Source organism: Gossypium arboreum, chromosome 13 (assembly GCF_025698485.1).
Source record: "Gossypium arboreum isolate Shixiya-1 chromosome 13, ASM2569848v2, whole genome shotgun sequence".
NCBI classification, from domain to species: Eukaryota; Viridiplantae; Streptophyta; class Magnoliopsida; order Malvales; family Malvaceae; genus Gossypium; species Gossypium arboreum.
In genome coordinates, this window is record NC_069082.1 from 92055444 (window position 1) to 92063887 (window position 8444).

The 8444-nt window shown below is 35.6% G+C and overlaps 1 non-coding gene across 1 annotated transcript; it reads right to left on the bottom strand.

The window, feature by feature from the left end:
• Window positions 1-8094: 8094 nt before the first annotated feature.
• Window positions 8095-8201, bottom strand: LOC128287362 (small nucleolar RNA R71). Its single transcript, XR_008278062.1, has one exon. It is a non-coding gene; the product is annotated as a small nucleolar RNA R71 (small nucleolar RNA).
• Between the last annotated feature and the right edge of the window lie 243 nt (window positions 8202-8444).

The window sequence follows — 8444 nt, forward strand, 5'->3', positions numbered from 1 at the left end:
AAAACAAGAAGTGAAAGTAAACAGTGCTCCCTTGAAGGGTAGATCACATTATCACAACTTGTGTACTCTGACACGGTTCTGTTTCCTTGTTTGAGTTCTAGGAACTCCTTCTGTTTCTGGTTCAAGAACCTTTGGCTGATATACTTTTTCCTAAATTCCGCTTGGAAGAATTCCCATGTGATACTCTCTCTCTCGGTGCTACTGAGGATACGGTCTTCCACCAATGGTAAACAGTGTCCTTCAATAGCGACACCGCACATTTCAAACTTTCCTTAGAAGTACAGGACAGTTCGTCGAGAACTCTCATAGTATTCTCAAGCCAAAATTTGACACGTTCCGGATCGTCATCAATTGTGGCCCTAAACTCTTTGGCTCCATATTTCCTAAGTTTTTCCACTGGGGCCTACCAATTCTCACGGGCACCACATCTTATGGTACTTCTCTTTCAGGTCGAGCAGGGGGTGGAGGTGGTCATGGTATATTGCGGAGGCTCCTTAAATAATCCCCAAATCATTCATCCATCATCTCAAAGAAGGCAGCTTGTGCCTCTGCTCAGCCTTCAGACACAGGCCTTCTACTACTACTAGCAGTAGCTCGTTGAACAGAAGCTGGAGCATGGCTCTCGGCTCCCTCGGACTCATCTTGAGCTTGATTGGAAGACATTTACTATATTCAAAAACAATTAAAAATGGTTAGGAGATGCCATACTATCATAACTTGTGTAATGGCATGTATACCTATACTCGACATATGCTACGTTAGTCCTAGATTCGACTAAATCGTAGCTCTGATACCACTAAATGTAACACTTCTTACTTGTAACCGAGGCCTAGACAAGTACGAGGCGATAACAGACATATACTCGGACACTTTTAGAAAATACAGGTTATAAAATTTCATTCTAATTTAAAGTCGACTAAATGTCATCATAGTGTCCTGATTATGGACCTACAAGGTCCAAAACAAATATTAAAGGCGATCTGGGACTAAACCGAGAACTATAGAAAATTGTAGTAAAATTACTAGGGTTATGCCTCACACTCCCATGTGCAGGCAAAGTAGGGATACACCTGTGTGTCCTATCCGTGTTGAATTATTTGGATTTATTTTCTATTTCGAACCTAGAGACGCCCATGTCATCACCCGTGTCCAAAAACCCAGACATTCTATTTATGATGTCATCATTCATTTTGAGGTACACGGCCAAGGCACACGCATGTGTGCTTGGCCGTGTCCTTCACACGGTTGAGACACACAGCTGTGTCTCTGCCCGTGTGTTTACTACTATGCAAACTGACCTAAAATTTTAAGTGCAGGGGACACACGACCAGGCAACACGCCCATGGGGCTGATTGTGTGTCACACATGGCCTAGATACACACCCGTGTGCCTACTCGTGTGAACCTTTTTAGGGCTATCTTCTAAACCTTTGGTCACCCTTTCACATCTATACACAGTTAAAGATTTCAAGGGTATTTAACATGGCCTAGTTATACTCTTAAACAACCTTAGCATAACTCGTTGCACGTTAACCTCATCTCATCGGTTTAGTACATGCTAAATTATCCTTTTTATATTAAGGATTACCATATCATCAAACACATTTACACTTGGCTCATTCTATAACTCATTGCAAATTATGACCTAGCCATCTCCAAGTGTTTTGGCCACATTCCACATGTCCGTTCATGATATACCACATTTAATCATCTAATGAACATTTAAACACCAACATGCACAATTAGTAGATTACAACCAATATCAAAATGAGCCATGGTAATCACTAATTAGCATACAACCATATTAAGCATTAATTCCAACAAGCACAATTAGTAGGTTACAACCTACATAAAAATGAACATTTATATGCTTAGTAAATCCGGATAACTGGAAAGTAAACTTACTGGTTAGTTAGCATACAACCATATTAAGCACTAATTCCAACAAGTATGAAATAGTTTCCCTATCACATGCACTCAATCATCAAGTTAGTCTCATAACAATACATCATGTCATTAGTCTTAGATGAGCTCATCAATTCAATGGATAGCCATTTATCGTCATGTCATACAAGTGATCATCTCTAGTACGCACTCCCGTGAACCTTATAACTTACGGCGGGATTACTAGTTCAGGCTAAATCCCCCGTAGTAGTAACTCATAGAGCAATGTCGGGATTACCAGTCCAGGCTAAATCCCTTTAACGACAATTGCTCTCATAAGCTCGAATCTGAATTGCCAGTCTCGGCTAAATTCAGTCCTCAATCGGATTACCCGTTTGGGCTAAATACTTAATGCACTCATATTCTTCGAGAGGCTCGATCACTCAAGGAACACCCGTCCGGGCTAGATCCTTCCCATTTTGAGATCATTGGATTACCCGTCTAGGCTAAATCCTTTTCTGCAACATATGCAGGATCTCATGTCATATAAGCCATAATTTATCCATTAGATTTCCCTTTCTATTTCAATCAGGACATTTATCATCTTTTCAATTACACTACCACGTTTCATGGATTATCATGCAACGAATATCTAATTTTTTTTCATACATTCAAGAACATGCATATTTAACTATATTAAGAGCTTACTTCGGGTTATACGAACTTACCTGGTAATTGCTAAGGTTTCGTATTTCAATTATTCCAAAACATTTCGTTTTCACAATCGATCTCCGAAATCGATTCCCCGGGGTCTATATCAGTAAAAATAAATTATTAATACCTCATGCTATTTATTTCAGACCGAAATTTACCCTGGGCAAAATGACCATTTTGCCCATAACATTTTAAAATTTTACAACTTAGTCCCTAGGCTCGTAAAATGAAATACATGCAATTCCTTGGTTACCAAAGCCTAGCCGAATGTATTATAAACACATATTAGCCCACATTTTCCCCTATTTCACATTTCTACCACATATTTTATACCTTTTGCAAAAAGGTCCTTTTAGGGGTTTTTCATGAAAATCACTTAGGAAAAGATGTTTAACACACATCTAACTTTCATATTCCCCCATAAATTATTAAAGAACAAACATGTCACAAATGGGTCTTTTTTCATACATGAACCCTAGCTTAAAATATGGGTAGAAATGGAGAGAACATGTTTCAAGGATCTCAAAAATACAAAGAACATTAAAAACGGGGTTAGGAGTCACTTACTATTAAGCTTGAAAAGTGAAAAAACCCTAGCTATGGTGTCCCTTGGAATTTCGGTAGCAAGAGGGAGAAGAATGGTTGATTTTTGCCTTCATTTCCCCTTTTTATTGATTTTATTACCAAATGACCAAAATTCCCTTCCTTACAAACTTCCAAAATTTTCCATGCATGCTCATTTTTGTCCAAAAACATAGAAATTGGGAAAATTACTCTTTAAGACCTTCTAATTAATCTAAAGCAATTTCATGCAAATTGCTTCTAAAATCCAAGTTTTACAATTTGATTCAATTTGGTCCCTAATTTCCAATTGGACATCGTACACTAAGAATTTATTCATGAAACTTTAACACATGCTCATTTTCATATCCTAAACCTCATATTGATCATGAAATAATTATTTTAACATCGTATTTGTGGTCCCAAAAGCACTATTTTGTCTAGGCCCTCATTCGAAATGTTACAATATCATACCAAGAGCAAACAAAAACGTCACATTTTAGCCAATTCAAAACAATCAAGCCAATATGCCACAATTTGGCACCAAAACATATCAATTCGACCTATTCAAATTCAAGTTATACTATTATGCCTTTAAGCCATTCAATATCACGTATTTTTATCCCGTATCATGCTTAACTAAGCAATTATAATTGTTAGTCACCCAACACAACAAATTACCAACTTACATATTCAAATTGCCATTTTTGTAAATTTAAAATAAAATCTATCATTTTAGGTTAATAAAACATCACTTATGTACATGCCACATAACCAAAATTTTAAATGAGCAAAGACTACCGAATGATAGCAGGATAGTGTGAGATTCAAGGCGATTCGATCGACACTTTCCATAAGTCAAAAATATACAAGCAAAAAGGAAGGCAACAGATAAGCATTTGGAATGTCACATCCCAAAAATCTAGTTAGAAGAAATCGGGTTAGTGACACCAAGAGTGGTTAAATTTGAAGTGTAAGTTGAGATTGTGAAAATTTTTGTAAAGAGAAGTGATTTGGTTCAATGGTTAAGTGTTGTGCTTGTGTGTGAAAGGTTTTGAGTTCGAATCATGTTCTTTCCAGTTTTGTTAAAATTCGCCTAAACCCTTAAATGTGTGTATCCGGGTTAAAAGCTATTTGTGAGCATTTGTTGTTAAGGATGAGTCTGCTGGTTTAGTGGTAAGGCTTTAACTTACTGAGAGGTCCTATGTTTGAATCGCTGAGTGTGCAAATTTGGAAATATTTTTATTCTGTTGCTTTGTGCCATTCCTTTCAAATTCAAATTCTGGAAATCTGATAAGGATTTCTTAAGTAGGATTTTATCTTTATTTTATCTTTTTCTTTTTATTTATTTATTTGTAAAAAATAAATAAAATAGCAGTTTCCTAATTTTTTTCCAAAATGAATGTTCACTTCCCCCACTCCCTTTCATGTTTTCCTCTCTCACTTTTTCCATTTCATTATTTTTTTGAAAACTTCCTATTTTCGGTTTTATTCATTTTTGCTTTTGTGAGTTCCTGCTATTCTATTTTGTTATCAACTATTATTCTATCATTCTGGCTGCCTTTTATTTTTAATATGTTTTTGCGAGGATCGGAGTCGTCTTGTGCTTTTAAATAGTTTCGTCGGTTGGTGGTTCTAAAATCCTCATTGATCTATTGCCGTCGAAAAACGATCAAGTGTGTAATGAAAACCCCAAAAAATAGCAAGCGGCACAAAATTGAAAAGTGGGTTGCCGACGTCACATGTTGTGTGCCAGACCGTGTAAATCACACGGTTTGGGTCAATTGGCCCTGTGGGCCACACGGGAATGTGTAAGGTCATGCATCAGGCTGTGAAGACCACATGAACTGGCCAGTTAGGCCATTTGGGCTACAGACTATGTGGGTCATTTTTTAAAAATTTTCACCTAAGCCTGTTTGACTCTGAAATTTGTATTGAGACCTTACTTGGGTCTATTTTGCTTAAATAAGACTCGAAATGTGATTTGTTGATATGTGTTTTATGTGCTATGGGTAAGGTATGTGAAAAATGTGTTTACGTTCTATGTTCTGATAATGCTGAAAGCATGATTACGTACGATAAGTATGACTTGGGTTAATAAACTCTGTATAGGCTACATGATATAATCTGTGTTAAGGACATTTACATAAGCATGACATATTTTTGATTCATTAGGATTATATTTTAGCATGTTAATGCATACGCATTCCGGTGGGATTTGATATGTGATGGAGGAAGTGTATTCTGAAAATATTATTGTAATTTTGGTAGTTAAACTGTAATATCTGTCTGGCAGCTCAGTTGCACCTTTATGAGTGGCATACCACCATGACTCGATGTGATTGGATGGATGGACTCTTGTAGTCCTATTTGGTGTGATTGGTTGGACAGAGTTGGTGTGTAGCAGATGATGGTAGGATCTGTGACTACATTTGTATCTGTGAATATGCATCCATATCGGAATCTGAAAATAAATACATGTTCTATATAAGAATATGTTTGAATATGTATATGAAAACGTATCTATTTAATTATGTATATATGATTTTTTGTTTGGGATGTGTTACACAATGGTTTCGTAAGGCTCACTCTTTGTTTGTTATACTCTCAGGTAACTAGCATGTTTAGGATAGGACGACTAGTGGGAGCTCAGATTGTTTTCTCGATTAATTAAATATGATAGTTTACGTTATTAATCTTTCTAGACATTTGGGACTGCAATTTATCTTTAGACTTTATTTTTTGTTTATGTTTGGTTTGTCAATTTTAAGGTATTTTTAGTGTAAAACTACAAAATCACACGAATTAACAAATTAAAATTCAGTTTCTGACTAAAACTTTGAAAATTTCTACTGCAAAATTAAGTAATCACCCAAGTGTTTTTCTATAAATGAATAATTAGTTTTTGACGTACATTTGCCTTTAAAATGGAAACGATTTGCCAAAATTAATAATTTTGATAAACCATAAATGTAACATGAGTGGACTTGATACTCCTAACCCATTAAATTTATGTTTCTATACTTAGGTGAGCATAGAGGAGCAAAAGGAGAGAAAAAGGGGCTAAAATTGGACAAAAAAAAACTATTTTCAAGATCTACATGGCCTGGACATTTCTACACTGGCTGGGCACACACCATGTGAGCAACATGGGCTGGCCACATGCCCATGTGCCAGCCCGTGTCGATTTTGCACCCTATTTCTCTTTTATGCAAAAAAAGCCAATTTTTAGGGATCCCGAGAATTCTAAAGTTTATAAATACATAATGGAAGGAAATAGGGGTGCACACAGAGAAGAACGAAGAAAAGACTCGAAGAACAAAGAAAAGACTCGAAGAAAGCCATCAGATTCATTTCAGATGCAGACCTCTTTCAAGATTGAAGATCTCTATTCAATTTCTTTAAAAGTTTTATTGGGTTTCTTTATGTCTTGTTGTTTTCCTAACTTTGAGATGATGTTATTCTAGATTATGAACTAAAGTCCCTAGATACCTAGGGAGAATGAAACCTATATGAATATTATTATTTGATTTCTGAATTACATGATAAATACTTAAATCGTGTTCTCAATCATGTATGCTTATTCCGTGTTTTAATATTTTCAGGATATTAATACATGCTTAATGTGCTTATTTCAGTGCAGCAAAAGTCCCTGTTTAAAAGTAGATCTAGCATAATTGAGTAGAGTTGCATACATTCCTAGAAATAGGACGACATAAATCTACTGGATTTGAGTCAAATCTAATATGGGAATCCATAGATCGAGTGAATGCGACAATATGGGTTTTAATTAGAAAGAGATTTCAATTAATCAACCTAGAGTTAGTTGTTCTTATTCTTGAAATAGATATTAACATAACTTAAGGATTTCTATGGATCAAGGCACAAGTGAATAAGTCGTTTAATTCAGATTCAGAATAATAAGTGAAGTCTAGGTGGATTCTTTCCTAGGTATTGTCTATCTTATTGGTTTATTCGATTATTTTCTTAATTCATTCTCCATTGCATTCTTAGTAATTAGTTTAGTTAATTTTTTATTAAAAACAATTCCATCATTTTATCCGTTAGATAATAGAAAAATAGTAAGTACTAGTACTTTTAGTCTTCGTGGATACGATATTGTCGACTCACCATAGCTATACTATTTATTCAATAGGTGAGCTTGCCTTTTTCGTAATTTTAGCTAGTTTAGTGACCATCAAGTTTTTGGCGCCGTTGCCAGGGAAAAAAATATTAGGAACACTCGATTTTTATTAATTTAGCCATTTTTATTTTTATTGCATTTTAATTTTGTTTTAGCTTAATTTTTGGTTTCTAATTTTTTCTTTTATTTGCTTCTAGCAGGTTCCTTTAGTTTATGACTAGAAGAAACCCGTCAGGACCACTAGTATTTGACAGCGAAATTGAAAGTATAGCTCGTAGAAACCATAGAGAAGCAAGGTAGAATTGACAAAATATAGTGGAAGAGTAAGAGGAAGTTATTATCATAACTGAGAAGATGGCTGAAAATCAGAATAATCAGCTACCTCCTGTGGTTGCAGCAAATCCTATCAATCCAAATCCTGCTCCTTATACTATGTACGATTATGCCAAGCCCACTCAAACTGGGGCTAAATCAAGTATCGTGAGACTTGCTATTGCTACGAATAACTTTGAACTAAAATCGAGCACTATTCAGATGATTCAACAGTTTGTTCAGTTTGATGGTTTGCAAGAAGAATATCCAAATACTGATTTGGCTAATTTTTTAGAATTTTGCAACACTTTCAAGATAAATGGCATTTCTGATGATGTCATTCGCCTACAGTTGTTTCCCTTCTCATTGAGAAATAAAGCTAAACAGTGGTTGAACTCCTTACCACGAGGTTCTATCACTAGACGGGATCAAATAATCAAGAAATTTCTGTTGAAATACTTTCTATCGACTAAGATAACTAAGTTGAGGAATGATATCTCTTCCTTCGTACAGATGGGCTTAGAGACCCTATATGATGCATGGGAGAGGTAAAAGGATTTATTGAGAAGGTTCCCTCACCATGGGTTACCTCTATGGTTACAGGCTCAAATTTTCTATAACAGTTTGAACCCCTTAACTAGGCAATTGATCGATGCAGCTGCCGATGGTACTCTGAATAATAAAACACCTGAAGAGGCTTATGAGTTTATAAAGGAGATGTCACTGAATAATTATTAGTGGCAAGTCATTAGGACGATGCCGCCAAAAGCAACTAGTTTTTTTAACTTAGATGCGGTCAACATGTTACCAAATCAGGTAGAACTTTTAAA